Genomic DNA, 19071 nt, shown 5'->3' with positions numbered 1-19071 from the left:
GTTACTGGGCTAGCTTCTGTAGTTAGTTTTTTTGATGAAAATGATCCGTCTCCGAATCAAATTAAGCGTGTGCAAGGCAGGCTATATCATTTTTCGAATAGGGTTAACGATCTGTTGTCTCTAAAACTGAATGACGTTCAGAGGAAGGAAGCTAGTACGCTCCTGGAAAATATTTCCGAATTATCTAGTAAGGTCACTCTATTGTTAACTGGGGAAGTTCCTCCCAAATCTGATCAGCCCACCATAGTGAATGTAGGTAGCGAGGAAGAACCTGCTAAGGGAGAAGTAAATAGGAAAACCATCGCTGCTCAAACTATCTCTGCCCCATTGGACAACGAATCTGAACGTCGTGCATCATTGAGTAACATCCGTTCTGAATTAACTTCCTCGCCATTGAAACCTTTACCTACTATGTCACCTGGGTTTAGCAGCTTGCCTCATCCATTGGCAATGTTGCTCAGAGGCATTTCTAAGTTTTCTGTTAATACCACCAGTGATGTAATTTCATTTTTAAGATTTCTAGTTGAATTTCAGGATCATGCCCTTGTGTTTTCTCTTTCTCCATGTCAAATTTTGCAAATTATTTATCCGTATGCTATTGGTATTCTCTCAGATAAAATCGTAAGAGCCATTGCCGAGCAATCATCTATTGAGGATTTCCATGCCCATTTGCTAGCTAATTTCATCCCGGCTAGGGCCAGGTCCTCCCTTATTCAGAAGTACTATTACCGTGTACAACGCTTGGATGAAAACTTGGCTGATTTCATACAGGACATTAAGTTTTACACTAGGGTGTTTGCCCTTCATTTTCCTGAAGATCAGATTGTACAGGCTATTGTAGAGGGAATTTCACCTCCCTATAGGTCATATTTGTGTTTCGCGGCGTGCCCGCAAAGTTTCTCTGAACTTGAAGCATTGGCCGTCTCAGCGGAAGGAGTTAGGTACGCCGATTCCTTGCGTGTGGCAAAAGAACCCCCTCCTTCCTTTAGTAACACTCGGCCTCCACCTCGCCGACCAGTCACACCCCGTAAATGTTATGCTTGCGGGTCGCCTGACCATCTTCGCAATAAATGTCCATTGGTCAAAACTAGTAGGGCAAATAATGGAGCTGGTTCAGCACAAGGCTGTTTTAAATGTGGGGCTTTCTCACATATCGCCAAGAATTGCCCAAACTCGAATAGCACCCCCTCCTGCTCAACTTCTGGTGCAAATTCTACCTATGCCAATAATAAAAAGTGACTAGTGGCTTCGGCTGAGTCAACTAATCCATCTTCCCGAGACTCAGCCCCTGGTAAACAGGTTGTAAATTTAGAGAACGAGCAATTTTCAAATTTATCTTTTGAAGGTCCCAAAGAGTGTCTTAGGATTGCGGCGGATTCCCCCGCACCGGTTCCTTTTCTTAAGATTGAGTTAAATAACGAGCCTATTACAGCTCTCTTAGATTCAGGCAGTGTTTGTTCGATTATTTCGGCTGAATGGTATTCTAAATTGAAATCGGTTTGTAAACTTCCTGACTATGTCTCTTCTCCTGTTCAATACGTTTCGGCTAATTCATCTCCATTAGAAATTCTAGGTTCCTTACTGGTCAAGATTCGTATTTTTAAGTTTACATGGAAAATTAAATTGTTTGTGGCCAAGCAATTGTCTTGCCCCATTATATTGGGAGCTGACTTTATTTCTCACACTGGTCTTGTGCTCGATCTCCAGTCTAGGTCGTGCACATTCAAATTTGCTTCTAGTTGTAAAATACCACTATTAAAGTGTAATTCTGTGTCATGTTCTTCTATTTCGCCTACCCAGGATGAGATGTTGTTAGACCTTAGACATCTACCTGAGGAGCAGGCTGATAGTGTTCGCAAACTGTGTCAGTCGTTTCCCGAGGTGTTCTCTGATACTCTTGGTGTTACTGACCTGATCGAATACAAAATTGAGGTCACGGATTCGATTCCTGTTCGTTTTCCACCGTATAGGCTATCTCCACCTAAAATGAAGGCTCTGAAAGAAATCATCGATCAGATGTTGAAGGACGGTATTATTAGGCCCTCTAAGTCAGCGTATTCTTCGCCTATTTTTTTGGTCCCGAAACCCCAAGGAGGCTTCAGGCCTGTCATTGATTACAGGGCTCTCAATCGGAAGGTGGTGTTGCAATCTGTGCCCCTTCCTGACCTTCATTCTTGTTTTTCATGGTTTCGTAAGGCCAAGTTCTTCACCATCTTGGACTTGAATCAGGCCTATAATCAAATTCCCCTTGCCGAAGAGTCTAAACATCTTACAGCGTTTGCTACGGACTGGAATTTATACGAATACAACCGCGTGCCTTTCGGGCTCCCCACCGGAGCAGCTGTACTCACTAGGCTACTAGATAGGGTCTTCTCCGACATCAAATTTGAGTACTTATATCACTACTTGGATGATGTCGTCGTATTTTCAGAGACTTTTGAAGAACATCTAGATCACCTGCGAGAAGTTCTCGACCGCCTTCGTAAGGCTGGGTTAACGGTTAAGTTGTCCAAGGTTGCCTTTGCTAAGCCCTCTATGTCTTTCCTAGGGCATATTGTGTCACCCGATGGTGTAGCAGTCGATCATTCTAGAACACAGGCCATCCGTGATTTTAAACCTCCCAAGGACATTAAAGGTATCGCCAGGTTCATTGGTATGGTGAATTTCTTCAGGAAGTTTATTCCTAACTTCGCTAATAGAGCGGCGCCCTTAAACCTTCTTCGTAGGAAAGGCATCAAATTCGAGTGGGGACCTTCTCAACAAGCCGCTTTTGAAGACCTTAAATTAGCTCTTTGTAATACCCCTGTACTTGCTATGCCTGATTTCTCGAAGAAATTCATCGTCCAAACCGACGCGTCGTTGTCAGCAGTAGCGGCAGTCCTTCTTCAAGAGACTGAACTAGGGAGGCGACCCATCGCCTATGCATCTAGGACTTTGTCGGCTCAAGAAGCCAAGTACTCCATATATGAGCTCGAAGGTTTGGCAGTCTTATTCGCCTTAGAGAAGTTCCGTCTCTATCTGGAACATGTTAAATTCGACCTGGAGACAGATAATCAAGCCTTAAGCTGGGTCTTAGGTAGGCCGCGTCGTACTGGTCGTATAGCCCGTTGGGCCATCCGTATTTCTGCCTTCCAATTTGATGTCAGGCATATCAGAGGTACCGAAAATGTTGTTGCTGATGGACTCAGCCGTATGTTTTCTAACGACGTCGAGACCCAGGAACCGGTCGACAGTTCATCACCTCCCGAGTCCATACTATCTGGTGTTAATGCCATCTTAACTGATGCTCCCATGCTTTTTAGGGATATTGAGAAATACCAACGTGAAGATCCGACGCTGGCTCCGATAATGGAAACCCTTTCTTCTGGGGAACATGTCGTCCCTTATGTTCTGAGGAATGGTGTTATGTTGCCCTTCGAGGCATGACAAGATGATGAAGGTTGTCGTTCCAGCTGTTCTTGTGCCTATGATCTTCAAGTACTATCATGAGACCCCATTAGGGGGGCATCTTGGAATCTTTAAAACTCGTGAAAAGATTCGTGAAATGTTCATCTGGAAAGGTATGGACGGTGAAATCCGTGAACTAGTAAAGGCTTGTAAATCCTGTTTGATTAGTAAACCAACCATGTCCACCAAGGTAGGCCTCTTGTCTTCGCATCAAGCATCGCGCCCCATGGAACGCCTGTATATTGATTATGTAGGACCCTTCCCCCAGTCGAAGGGAAATGCCAACAAATTCATCTTTGTATGTGTAGATGGTTTTACCAGATTTTCCTGGTTATTTCCGACTAAGCTGGCTACCGCTCAGTCTACCATTACTTGCTTAAATTCTATTTTTGCTTCTTTTGGTCCGTGCCAATATATTGTATCTGATAATGCTAAGGCTTTTACATCTAATTTATTTCGTAAATTCTGTTTTGACTTATCCATCTCTCATGTAACTACTTCTGCTTATTACCCTCAACCATCTCTGGCTGAACGGGTTAATCGTAATCTCAGGTCCGCACTTATTGCCTATCATCATGAAGATCCTTCCAGGTGGGACACGTCCCTGCATTGGATAGCTTTTGCTTTGAATTCGGCGGTTCATGAATCTCACAAGTTTACTCCAGCTTCTTTGATGTTCAAGTTTGTTCCCAACACGCCGCTCTCTACCCTCTGGTCTCTGAGTGACATTCTACCCGAGACAATAGATCCGGATAATATTAAAGATCTTTGGAAGAAGGCTAAAGCCAATCTTAAGGTATCTCATGAAAAGGTTAGGGAAAGGTATGATCGTGGACGGAGACCCACCACTTTGAATGTAGGTGACCAGGTAATGGTCAAGAATTTTGTTCCCGCGGGCAAGCTTGCCCCCAGATTTCATGGGCCTTGTATCATTCTCGATTTTCTTACGCCAGTTACGTTGTTAGTAAGCAATCCAGCCACCGAGAGGATATTTAGGGTTCACCTGTCACAGGTGAAACCAGTGTAAATTTTGTGTCAACTTGCTTCATATAATTTGGAAGGAATATGAAGGTTATATTTTTTTTTGAGTTCAACTTTTAAGGCTTTCTGCCCCTTCTATAATATTTTGTCTTATATGTAAACCTCTTGTAAAACCTTCCCCGATCCGTTAAACTGCCATTCTGTCCTTGCCTCGGCCATTACCACGCTCCCGTCTCCTGCTTCAATACACACTGTGGCTTGATTTGAGTAAATGCCATAGATATCTGCACGCCGCTGACCCCTCAACCTCCTCACCAAGCCTGTGCCCTCAAAAAAAAATGATGATGGTCCAACAATATTCTGCCGCCTAGCTTTAATGTTTCAGTGCCCCCGCAGCCGCGCGGCGCCGTGCAGCAACTGGAGCAGAGGACGGGCCCCCTCGGCCCCAGCGAGGACGACATGTGCACGGCGAGCCGGAGCTCTCCTCCCGGCCAAGGCTGATGTGCGGCGCACGACCTGCTACTTGCCCGCAGCCTGTATATGTTCACCGCGGGCGCGGCGTGCTTCAACACCTCTGCTCCCCTCATAGTGCGGGCGAGCGGTATCTCAGGGTACTTGAGGGGTCCGAGCGGCCTCCTTTGGACGCAAGCCGCAACGGCCGGTCTGGCCATCCCACTTCATCACCATCAACTACATGAACAGTTACTATAAGTAATGACTACACTTGGGAATTTAACTGCAATATTTGGTGGACTATGCAAAATTTTTCATCACTTTTAAGTATTAAAAGTCCATCTTCGGAATTCTACTTCTACAAACTTAAAAACTATTCTTCATCTGCAACAACAAAATTTTGAAACTAAATCAAACCAAATTAAGAAAACCTTATAAATTTTTTTTGGCAATTAATCTCCATATCAACATCAAAACTTGGACCTTATTCTCAAACAAAAGTTTATGTTCTTCTGTGTTACCCCTTGGAGGAACTTTTGGGGGGGGGGGGAGGTCTGTACCGGGTGGTACACCTCCACGCCGCTAATTTAAATGCGCGCCAGTTAAAACTCCTCTGCTGGAGGAAGTCTGAACTTTATTGACGGTATTAATTTTCTACCTTCTCAGAAGATGTCACTACCTGTAAATTTTGGAGTTTTAGAACTGTGTCACTTTTTGATGTGTTTTTGTTTCGCTTGAAGTAAGAAGTGTGAACTTTCTCTTCTAGAGGACACTACTGAAGATCTACAATAGTGCAACCTAGTGCGGAGTCAAAGAACTATTTTTTTGGAGAAAATTTAATTTCAAGAGTTTGTTCTTTGTTAAATTTCTTTCTGTCATTGTTTAAGTTGGCAATATTTACCCCTTTCTTCCCCTTGTTATGAATGTATCCAATCCCGAATTTCTTCTATTAATTTCTGGCCAATCTGGTGTATCTTCCCCCAACTTGAATCTGTTGCGGGGTCCTACCCAATAAAGAGTTTGTGGGAGGGTGTTTTCTTTCCCCTAACGCCTAGAACCTTCCGCGAGAGGATATAAACTGCTGATTTTCGGGTCTCCGGGCCACTTCTGTTCCATCTTTCAGTGTGTTAAGTACATAGCAGGGGGGCGGGAAGCGCCTCTTTCTTCGGCAGCGGTCAACAACAAGGTAATGGCCGATTAATAACTTCTTTCTTTGCTAGCTCAGCAGTTTAACTTTCGGGGCGGGTTCTAAGTGTTCAACCATGTAACCTTTTCCTAAAATGTAACTACTCTTTTCATATATTCTCTTTTAAAACGACATATCGGGATAGAGAGTGCTTAACCCTCTCGAGCTCCCACTCACATCGTCTTGAGGTGAACTTATTTTTTCTCAACCAATTCTTCCGTAATGTAATGTAAATTGCTATTAAGTCACCTCTGTAGTATGGGATTAGCCCTTGTATTAACGGCCTAGTGCCAAGTAGGTCTTAAGCAAAGTGTATTAGGAGTGCAAGTTCGCCTCCTCTCAAATTGTATTTTAGAGGTCATGTATTAACCTTCTTGTCATTTAACAGACCTCAGTAGGTTGGGTATTTTACCCCTGTGTATATGTCCTTTGAGGACAGCTTAAAGGTGGAGTTCGGAGTGGCCTATGATAGGCTTGTATTTTAGGGGGAAGTTGCCCTTTCTTGAAAATTGTGTTTCTGCCTCAAGGAGGCTTTTGGGTGTAATTGGAAGCAAATGTTTCTGGCATGTTTGGGGGTTTTCGGCCCCTTTGTTGTATGGTGTTCATTGTAAGGTTGGGCTCATTGCTCAAGAATTATGTTTCTGACTTTTGAAGCCCCAAATGGGGTACCTATGTAAATGTATTTTTCAATCGTGTTTCGGCTACTAAGTACCTGTTCTATTTGTTGTTACCTAATTTTGAAAAGAAAATATAACCTTGTTAAATTTTAAAATTAATTTCACTTTAGTAGCTTGAGACCTATTCACCACCCAGCACCTTCTTTCATGCATAACTACCACAAAAAACACGGTAACAATTATTATTATTATTATTATTATTATTATTATTATTATTATTATTATTATTATTATTATTATTATTATTATTTGATTCAAAGCTATAATCTGGTTTTGCTGTGTATTAATTAATTAATTAATTATCGCTTGCTTCATTGTATTTTATGTATTATGTGTATATGTATGTGTGTATGTATGTTAGCATTAAGATAATGTGGAGTGAGATTTGCTGCCTAATATCAGATATGGATATATTTTGTGAAACTTGAAGGAATTTACAACACATGGTGCAATACTGAACGGTTACTGTCGAGTCCTCGCTCTGTCATTGTATGCATTTAGTACTATGAGATAATTTAGGGAGATCCTACTTTGCCTTAGGCTATTTGAATACAATCTGTAAAACTTGGTAGCTGGGTGGGAGTGAAATCGTGACTGTTTTAACTATGACGTGGGTGTTATTCCATGTGAAAACTAGTTGGAGAGGCTTGCCATGGAGTGTTGTAGTCAGATGGAAGTGGACTCTCAGTGAGTCGGTCAGTGAGACGGATGGTGAACAGTGAGTTGGATACAGTACCTTGCCATCAGGAGTACTAATGAGACATGGATGCGTAGTCGCCAGTGACCAAATGGATTATATGCTCGGGGTGTATTTCGTGTATCTGTTTGGTCGAGTTCTTGTGTCAGTTCGGTGACAGCCGAATATCGAGTCGTCGTTATCCAGACTAACAGTTATCAGTGAATTACTTGTAAAGTTGATTGTGAAATGTGATTATATTTTCAAGCCATGCTATATCTCATTTGTGAAACTAAAAGGATACTTCACCAAATTAGGTTTGAGATACCTACAGCTGATACCAATTTAAAGGAATACGTCGTAATAACACTCAAAGTGTTCAAGGTACTGTTAAGTGAAACAGTGAGGGATAAACTTCTTGTACAACTCTTAAATGTCCGGTCAAGAGAATTTCAAATTTCATGCCTAGAGTTTCTTTCAGTTGTGATGTCAGAATTTTATTTGATCATCTAAATTATCGAAGCAAATCTTGCCTTTTAATTATAAATTTAAAGAATATAGTTTGTTTAGTATCAAATGCAATTAATTGTTTTATTCAATCGTAGATTGGATAACCTGAATTTTTTTTTACGTCGCACCGACACAGATATGTCTTATGGAGACGATGGGGCAGGAAAGGCCAACGAATGGGAAGGAAGGGGACGTGGCCTTCATTAAGGTACAGCCCCAGCGTTTGAGTGTGTGAAAATGAGAAACCACGGAAAACCGTCTTCAGGGCTGCTAACAGTGGGATTCCAACCCACTATCTCCCGGATGCGAGCTAGTCGCTGCGCGCTCCTAACCGTACGGCCAACTCGCCCGGTCCTCAAATTTTAATTGAGAAACCAAACGACAATGTCCTTTTCCCAGAACCTAGGCCTATATGTTATGTTGTCATAGTAAGCTTATTACCTCACACCCTAGAGATATTCAAGATTGTCATTCATATATTGTTACATCTATTTGTGAATAGTCACAGCGTATTTGTTTTCGATAGCTACAAGGTTCAGACCACTTTGACATTCTGGCAGCTATAACGGTATCCTGACCATAACAATAATTCAACTGTTATTTCCAACCGCTGGCATATCATGTGCAGTGCAGGAAGGATTTGAGAAATCTACAATAATTTAGACAGCAGTGATAAGTACTGATGTACCAACATTTTTTGATGAAATTCAGTCTGCTTGATAAGTTTTCCTTCAGTTTAAATCTTACAGCGTTCAAAAGGGTTGTAAGGTTATAATGTACAGATTCCTTCATATAAGGAAAGAAAATGCTTCCCAAACTGTTGCTGTTGTCAGTAATTGGTATTCCAAGCTCATCTGAATATTCTGTGTCTGTTGGATCGGAGAATGCCATTATGCATGATTTGGGGAAGTTGATACTGCGCCTAAAGCCTGAGAGTATGTATCTAGGATTAGTTTGACTTGAATTCTAATGCAGAAGAAGACACATACCCCCAACCCCCGAGCCGGAATTAACCAATGAATGTTGAAATCTCCGACCTGGTCGGGAATTGAACGCGGGACCACTTGGACCAGCAAGCTAGCCATTGAGCCACACAAATGTGCGTAACAAGTATGTGGAACCAAAGACTGAGAGCTGACGTACAGCGAACTGACTGTTGTGCGAGAAGTCCCTCTTCTGATTATGGAATTTTCGTTGGTATTTGAAGGTATGGAAGAGATGAGCGTATTTCACCGAGATGAATACAGTTAACGTTCCTCACTAGGTAGTCGATAAACTTTGAAATGAATTTATCACTTCATGAGAATAATATAACTCAAGAAAAACATGAACAGGGATAATTCCCAGGGGCAGGTGTTGTACATCGCAGTCAACAGATTGCATCATTGTAACTGCTTTCTGTCATGTTAATTATTTATCTTAATTATTTTTTGCCCGGCTCCTTCGCTGAATATTCAGAGTAGTGGCCTGCGAATCATTGGGTCCCGGGTCCGATTCCCGGCGTGATCGGGATTTTAGCCGCATTTGATTGAATACGAGTCAATTCACCCCTACCGATTCATCCCAAGTCACTTACCTCCCGGGACTTCTCAACCCGTAATATTTCACCCCACCTGTTTAAAATACTGCATTTCACATTTGCCAATACACTCTACGGCGACTTACACCCCGGCAACATTCGGTACCGTTCATTTATGATTTTTAATAATGGATTACATATTTTTGCATTTATCGATGAAATCAGTGTATTATTTCCACTACACGTATATCATGTCAAATACCGTACAATGCTCCAAATTCTTTGCGGCAGATATGTTTTCAGGGCAGTGATCGCATTAAGTACGTCTGCCGAAACAACGAAGGCTAGGCTCACAAGTGAATGGTCACCTTCTCGTACATTGCCATCGTCTGCTTCATCATATTAAGTCTGCAGCCCATCTTCTTGAAACTTATCTCGTACTCCTTGTATAAAAGCAAAGTCTGGTTGTTTCATGGAGAAATACGACCTGATGTTCATAGATAACCGCCACTTCTAATAAGATATTATTGTTGCAGATCCATTAATGGCAATCCATTGTTCATGACACTTCTGTACAAGTTTCTGAACGACAGTTCTCTAGCTCTGCATTGTCTTGTTGGAAAGAAGGGCATACAGCATTAGTACCGAATGTCCATTGTATATGGTGTGGACTGTGAACCTGTGTAAAACATGAGGGTCATACCTTAAATGTTATCTCTATTTAAAAAAGCTGAAACGGCCAGTCTGCGAAGGTTTTCAGTTGTTGCAAAACACAACTATTTTATCTTCGGTATCAGCATCCAAACAGGAAGGCATTATTCTTAATAGGCACTTTGTACCTTTCAATCAAGTCCTCGGGACTTTTAGGATTTTATTTAGCTGGGCCTGGCAAGCTCTATTAATAGCACGTATCAGAGCAGGACGTTCTGGCATGCACTATGCAGCAACTTGGAGTTCCCTCCTCAGAATGCGTGAAGGTGGTTCTTCCACATGTTCAGTGGCTGTGACTCTGACAGCAGCAACGACATCGCGATTCGGAGTATCATAGTGTCCCGTAATCGACTAGTGGAGCCCCTGTACATGATTTTAAAATTTGCTTTATGTCACACCGACACAGATATGTCTCATGGCGACGATAGGATAGGAAAGGGCTAGGAGTGGAACGTTAGTTGCCGTGGTCTTAAATAAGATACAACCCAAGCATTTGCCGGTGTGAAAATGGGAAACCATGGAAAAACATAATCAGATTACCCCCCGAATGCAAGCTGTTAGCTACGTGATCCAAATCGCGCAGTGGTTACTCGGCAGTTGCATACTATTTTCCATACACATGTCCAATATTTTCTGCTTATGGTACAAGTACGGTGCACTCCACGTTTGGTTGGTATTACTTCAGCTGCCATCTGGCGACCGATATAAGTTTTATAACAACGAGTATTGTTTGGAATTGGTAACAACAGGGGCTAAAACGTGGGATCGAACGTCCCGTACAGCACAGTGTCCGAGAGGTGGGGAATGCTAATTGCTCTAGGTGTAGGGCCGAGAGTTACTGATCATTTTAATACACATCATCAGTTGCATAAAACATAACACTACTCCACATGGGCATTCGGCCGTACAACTGGACATAATTCGCATTATTGCCGACCCCAGATAATTGGGTAAAAGGCCAGGAAATAGGAGAAGGATAATTGATTTGTTATGGATGTTGGAGCCCTGGCTAAATGCCTTGCTTCATTCATTCATCCCGCTGACACTTCCCGTCCGTCAATTACTTTCCTTAAAGAACATAACCACATACATTATAATTTCCTGACAGAAAACCTCCAATCAACTGCAAGCTTACCACGTTTTATATGACGTTAACTCATTCCTTCTCTTCCAGACAGCTGACTGTGACTCCAGGAATGGATTTCGACCAGTCTGGATATTCAGTACTCCCCGGAGAATGTTTCGAAGAATTCCACTGTCTTAGCTCCATTGCCACACATATATACATCCGCCGGAATTACGTTTTCCTAAATCATTCTGAACGCATTGCTTCTCCAGACATGCAGCAGGATTCTTAGCAGTTCTTGCTAACTGGTAGCTAGTATCCACATATTGCTAGGTGCTCAGTCGACGGGAAGGGCAGCAATAAACGTAAACTGACTGCGCGTTTTCTCACACTTTCGGTGAACTGGTCGTGAAGTTGTCATTGTGAAGACCTACATCTGTCCAAGTTTGAAAGAATCCGGTCCAGGAATATTTTAAAAGAAATCATCTCAAGTTTTTCAGTAATGTTGGTGGTCAGAGAGATTTACATCTACTCCTAGCTAGTTTCGTGCTGACGTCTCGAATGGCATAATACATACAGGTGTTAGTTTATTTTGGGGAAATGTGACAGTTTACAGAAATCAGTATATCGTTGTTGTGCCTAGAAAAACTGCTGTGTGATATATTTCAGCTTAGAACTCTGACCAGAAAGGTTCTGTCATCTAAGGATCAGTAATGCATGAACTATGTCAACGAATGTTCGTTCAACATGTTTTGCGAGACAGTATGTATCCCCTCAACATTGTCATTTCGAGGCGCAAAAGCGATATTCAATATGAGAGTTTACTTTTTTTACAATTTGCCTTACGTCCTCTGTAAATTTAACTCGGTAGAAGAGAAGTAAATGTATCCATTTCATAATGAAATGGGACCTGGCATGCTCACGGAGAACAGAGAAAGGCCTGAGATGTGAAGAGTTACAATACTGGAGTGGGAAAGACTAGTTAAATACATATTTTCTTGTAAGCAGGGTCACAGATTTGCGCCATAATGTACTGAATGAACAAAAAATATAGGCTCTCACGCAGGGCGAGAATATGTAAGTTGTACGATGCATATCCCGAGATCACGGACAATTTAAAATTCTTTCTTATCTCATGGAGATACCTAAGCCCTGAACTGCAACGACCTTTTGCGTACCGGTAGCTTGGTTCATCGCCCGAAAAGATTAGCCCTTGCTTATGCTAATCTCCAAATAAGCTTTCCGTCCAGTATTCAGAACTAGACATACATGCTAGACGTACATGTACGATGCAGATATCCTTTAATTAGCTCCGAGACGCAGCCACATTGGTGATAATGTGTACAAACTGCTAATCATGAGGAAAAGTACCACCTTCTTTCCATAATTACTTTAATTGCAGGAGCCAGAGGGACAATTCCTAGAGCATTTGCAGACTTCAGTAAACAACTTTTACTCGGAACCTTCTCAGCCATAATTACGATCACCACACATACGACTAAAATCATTACGTTTTGAAACTATCGCCATGGACTCCAAAATGTTAGTAACACCTTTGTTCAGTTAAGAAGTCTGTAATTCGTTAAGAATGTTTCGTTTCTCTGGTGGGCCGATGACCTTAGATGTTAGGTCCCTTTAAACAACAAGCATCATCAACAAGCAAGCTTTTCTCTGGTCATTACTTTGTTATACACTCCGTCTTCATGGAGTCGCTACATGCCACAATATTCCATTTCACTATAACTTCAGGTTCTACAAATGCAATACTGTAAATATCCTTGCAGCGCTGAGTGGCTCAGACGGTTGAGGCGCTGGCCTTCTGGCACCAACTTGGCAGATTCGATCCTGGCTCAGTCCGGTGGTATTTGAAGGGGCTAAACTACGTCAGCCTCGTGTTAGTAAATTTACTGGCACGTAAAAGAACTCCTGCGAGACTAAATTCCGGTACCTCGGCGTCTCTGGAAACAGTAAAAGTAGTTAGTGGGACGTAAAGCCAATAACAGTATTGTAAATATCCATGAAATACCGAATCATCAAGATCGTTTATGGCTGAGTCATTCCAAAACTGAAACTTGGTATTGATAGATTTAAAAAAGAAAACAACACATTGAACTAATAATTCATTCATCCGTGATCTATTGCTTCCTGCCTGTGTCGGCGGGACGTGAAGGAAAAATTGTAAAAAAAAAAAAAAAATACACAATGGAAGAAAGGAAGTATATGAGGCCTGAAGATCTGAATTTCCTATTCTTTCTCCTTTGTTACAAAGGATTGTTCGGTAGACCACAAAAAATAAATAAGGAATACAAAATCGTTAAAAAGTTTCTAGTTAGTAGAGTCCGCAGCAGCCCCACTCACTCCTGATGTTGGGTCGAAGTGGAGTAGGGAGAACTGGCGAGTGCAGGCAACACGGCTAAGGTCGACTCTACGCGCTGGTCAGGACCCGGAGGCAAGAAATTGGTTGTCGTCTGCTGGTCATAAGACGAGCACGTTTCTCTTTCCTGTCCGATGTCTTCAATCCAACTGCTTCGTAACATCGACAATCCTATTCGAAACGGGACGTTCATGTCGTTGTAGAATACAGTGAGCACAATTGGGCATCTGAAATAATTAGTTTATAGATTTGTTTGTTGTTGTTGTTGTTGCTGCTGATTATGATGTGAGTAGTAGTAGTAGTAGTAGTAGTAGTAGTAGTAGTACGAACCGGGTAGCCGCACATGTTAATGCGCTAGGCCTAGAGAGCCAAGCTCTGCACTCGGGAAACGACTGGGTTCGAACTCCAGCGTGGGCTGTCCTATAATGGTTTTCTGTGGTTTCCCATTTTCACTGTCAAGTAAATGCCAGGACAGTTTCTGTTCGTAGGCCACAGACGATGCCTTCTACTTCCTCAACCAATTTCATTCACCATAACTTTATTCATTTCATCTTCAATAGATCCTGAAATGAGGTTGGCAACATGAAGGTCATTCGGCCGTAAAACCATACCATATCATTTCTTCTCGCCTCATCCCAGACCCTGCATCAGGAAGCGGGAATATGTGGTAGACAGGCATTATTATTATTATTATTATTATTATTATTATTATTATTATTATTATTATTATTGAAAATGGAAACCTACAACCTGTTTTCCAGTCTTTGACCGGGTCAGGGATGTAATGAATGAAACTTATATAGGCTGTTATTACAATGGGGTCACCATTCCCAAGGTGATTTATTAATGAGTGATAAATGCTATGAAATGATAATGGAGAGTGTTGCTGGAATGAAAGATGGCAGGGAAAACCGGAGTACCCGGAGAAAAACCTGTCCCGCCTCCGCTTTGTCCAGCACAAATCTCACATGGAGTCACCGGGATTTGAACCACGGTATCCAGCGGTGAGAGGCCGACGCGCTGCCGTCTGAGCCACGGAGGCTCTTATTATTATTATTATTATTATTATTATTATTATTATTATTATTATTATTATTATTATTCAGGTTGTTAACTCGTAGGTAGTTACACTTGTGGATCACTAGTAAAGTGTCGGCCTCCGTATCTGCAAAGCGTGGATATAATCGGATGTTTGAAAACGTTCAGTCGATACTCCATGTCGTCCGAAGTTGGTATCCAAAGGATCTCTGGTAACACCATTGGTGTTTACTCGATAAAGTTTATCAGCCATAGGTTGTCCAAAGAGTTCTGATTTCTCTGCAATCTGGTAGTGGAGAACGGAATGGTGAAACTGACAAGCAGGCAGTCTATTCTGTAAATGACGTCAAATCAAAATATCTGTTCAAGGTAGATGAGGTCAAACGATTATTTATTTATTTATTTATTTATTTATTTATTTATTCAGGATCAGCAACAGCATAACGCCGAATTACAACGATCTGAGCTATGTACAATAGATATGAATCTAAAATGAAAGATATATAAATACTTACAAAGGACACGAATATACACAATAAAAACTGTACAATCATATATAATACATATTTACATAAACAACGTTATTAACAAAGAAAAGTACATTTACAGTAAATACAGGAGCAGAACGGGAAAGAACAAGAAGGAAAATTAAGTTATATGATAAATATCATGACAGAAGGAAGGAAACGTTACGAAGAGATCTAGGTTGTTGTTGATAGATAATGTATTAAACATTGCTGGAATACGTACCGAAAGGGATCTTTAGGTGAGAGAAAGCCGGGAGTAAGGAGTATGGAATAGGGTCTTCATTCTGGTATTACGGGACGGGACGTGGAGGGGAAATAAGGAAGCTAAATCTGGAGACCTAAACAGACCATTAACTGCTTTGTATAGCAGCTTTAGGTCGGCTACTTTCCTCCGAGCAGAAAGAGTCTTGAGGTTCAGTTTCCCAAGCACTTGGATAGTGCTTAGATTGCGACATGCAGGGACCCTGGCTCTGACGATAGCACAGAAAAAAGATTGTACACGGTCAAGGTGGCTGAGGTTTGAAGAAGCAGAAATGGACCAGACTGGAGAGGCGTATTCAACAATAGGTAAGATACAGGAGACGTAGAACGCTCTGAGGGCATTTACATCTGTGATGTCAGAAAACCTGTAGAGTAAACCAAGGAGTGACATAGCACGTGAGGTAACCCTGTTTATGTGCGAGACAAACAACAATTTACTGTCAAAATGCACTCCTAAGTCTTTTTGATTGTCAACAAGAGCAATCGGTTGGTTCAGTAGGTGATATTGTTGTAGAACGGGGGATTTACGAAGTGTGAACGAAATGGTGGAACACTTGGAGGGATGAGGTTTAAGACGCCATGTAGTACACCAACCTGATAGTGAATCAAGTGCATTTTGCAATTGGATTGTATCTGTAGGAGAATCGATCTGCTTGAAGATTTTACAATCATCAGCAAAGAGCAGTATTTCACATGAATGGTGGGAAACAGTATCGATAAGGTCATCAATAAACAGGGCAAAAAGAAGTGGACCAAGGACACTACCCTGCGGGACACCAGAGAGGGTGGTGGTGGGAGAAGAACTGCATCCATCAAGAACAACGCGCTGTAGTCTTTCGCTCAGAAAGCTATTAATTAGAGCTAGGAGTCTCCCATGCACGTTAAACCGTTCAGAAAGTTTGTGCACAAGAAGGGTGTGATCCACGGTATCAAAGGCCTTCGCGATGTCGATATAGCATACATCAAGTTGAGAGCCCGCGTGGATGGCAGACGTGGCATGATGGAGGAGGATAGCCAAGTTAGTTACGCAGGAGCTTCCAGGAAGGAAACCATTATTATTATTATTAGCGGCTCCATGGGTAATTGGTTAGTGTGCTGCCCTTTGATCCAGAGTGTCCCGGGTTCGATTTCCAGCCTGGCAAGGGATTTTAATCTTCATTGGTTAATTTTGAAGGTTCAGGAGCCGTTTCCGAAGAATTTCACTGTCCTAACTCCATTGCACCACACATACAGTCCGTGCCGTCTTCATAATTAGAATTCATCATAGGTATCGCTCCATTCTCACAGATGCGCAGGGCGGCATATACAGGGTCAACTCGAAAGACCTGCACCAGGACACTTCGGAGGCCACACACCATTACATATTATTATTATCATAATCTAGTAGTTAATGTTAGTAGAAAGTAGAAATTAAGTTATCAGTTCAGCATTCGCCATGTTCAGATATCTATGAGAAGAGAAAGAATGCTCTAGCGCTAAGTCACTTTCCTTCATGTGTTGCAGTTCAGCTTCGCAACGTGTACAGTAACTGATAGACTGGAAGCAAAATACTCGTCAACGACAATACAAGGGAGTCACCTCACGTCAGAGATCCAGGGCACAAACCTAGAGGGTGACAGCCGGGATCATAAACTAACGCTCCGTACATTTCTTGACAAGAGTGGCTGTTCCTTTCAAATATGTCTTTGGTTATCTATTTTCTGAAAGAATTGTCCGAAAACATGTTTCGGAAATAAAGCTCTGTACTTATCTGTAATCAGAGTGTGTACAATTTAGGTACACGATAACAATGTCCATTCAGCTACAAGTACTGTCGAGCTTAGGTGTACCGAGCGAGATGGCCGTACGGTTAGGGCCGCGCAGCTGTGAGTTTGCATCCGGGAGATAGTGGATTCAAATCCCACTGTCGGCAGCCCTAAAGATGGTTTGCCGTGGTTTCCCACGCTTCCTTGTCACTCCTAACCCTTTCCTACCCTTATTATCGCCATAAGACCTATCTGTGTCGGTGCGACGTAAAGCAAGTTGTAAAAAAAAAGGAACTTAGGTGTCGGAATTGTGCCCTGAAAAGTAGTTCTTTAACGTGCGAGTAAATGTACAGACACGCGTTCAAGAACTTTCAAGAGTCTATCCTCTTGTGTCTTCATTCGACCTGGCAATCAGCATAGTCGTTGTCAGAACCTCGTGTTTGGGAACGGTGAAGTCCTTCAGTCCTATCAAGGGTGATAGAAGTGAACATTTTGTGAAGAACCAGACCCATCGTTGGATTGGTACCTATTTTAATAGGAAGACTGCCTGATTTTTTAAACAGTAAAATCACCTACTGAGTGTCCGGCTCGTTGGCTGAATGGTCAGCGTACTGGCCTTCGGTTGAGAGGGTCCCGGGTTCGATTCCCGGCCGGGTCGGGGATTTTAACCTTCATTGGTTAATTCCAATGGCTCGGGGGCTGGGTGTTTGCGCTGTCCCCAACATCCCTGCAACTCACACACCACACATAACACTATCCTCCACCACAATAACACGCAGTTACCTACACATGGCAGATGCCGCCCACCCTCATCGGAGGGTCTGCCTTACAAGGGCTGCACTCGGCTAGAAATAGCCACACGAAATTAAAACTTAAAAGAACTTCTGAGTATTCATCCGCATTCGACCTGAACCGGAAGAACTTGTACATCGATCAAATAAATGTATCTCAAATAAGAAAAGTTTAGTGGAGGATGTGTCCTTGCACACAGCTTTATTGATGTGTAGGAGAGAAGCCTATCTAAATATCAACGTCGTTCCCATGAATTGCGCATTCACCTTGTGCCAAGCCCGGATTAAAAAGAAATGGTATGACTCGGCCACTTACTCTAACGGTCCAAACCAAACTAAAGACAAGTGACACGATCCACTAGCATGTGCATATGGCAGAGGAATGTGTCCCCTCTCTTCGTCTACTTTCTCTCTCTAGCAGAATTTCCGTTCCAGCTCCACCCAGTCACAGCGTGTTTAAGTTTCCCAGTTATTATCGAAAGACGAGGAAGCGAGGATTAAAGGTCGCTCATAGTACCCATTTTCTGGCTATCCCTGTTCCATTCAGCCATGTAGTATTTCTTCTATTCGAAGATTTCGTGAGTTAAGGGGCCCATTCACAGTCGAGCCGGTTGGCGAGCCCGTCCATGTTATAAAATCCACACCCCGAACCCGACTGGCTCGACGGTGACCATACACTGGCGAACCCGTTGGCGGACCAGTCCGCCAGTCTGTATTGCAAATAGTGTGTGCATTGCCTAGTTTTTGTTTTAGAGAAAGTGGGTTCGAATCCCACTGTCGGCAGCCCTGAAGATGGTTTTCCCATGGTTTTCCATTTTCACACGAGGCAAATGCTGGGACTGTACCTTAATTAAGGCCACGGCCGCTTCCTTCCAACTCCTAGGCCTTTCCTATCCCATCGTCGCTATAAGACCTATCTGTGTCGGTGCGACGTAAAGCCACTAGCAAAAAAAAGTTTTTGTTATGGCCCAACGAAAACATTCCAAAGTGGCTGTAGCTGTTGCAGAATTTGTGCAATGATGAAGTCAAGAAGAAGAAACGTGTGTGAATGAAGGAATGGTTGAGAGATAAACTAGGATTTTCACACGTTAGCCTATTAAGAACTCTGT

This window comes from Anabrus simplex, chromosome 2 (genome assembly GCF_040414725.1).
Source record: "Anabrus simplex isolate iqAnaSimp1 chromosome 2, ASM4041472v1, whole genome shotgun sequence".
Lineage (NCBI taxonomy): Eukaryota > Metazoa > Arthropoda > Insecta > Orthoptera > Tettigoniidae > Anabrus > Anabrus simplex.
This window is presented reverse-complemented; position numbering follows the sequence as displayed.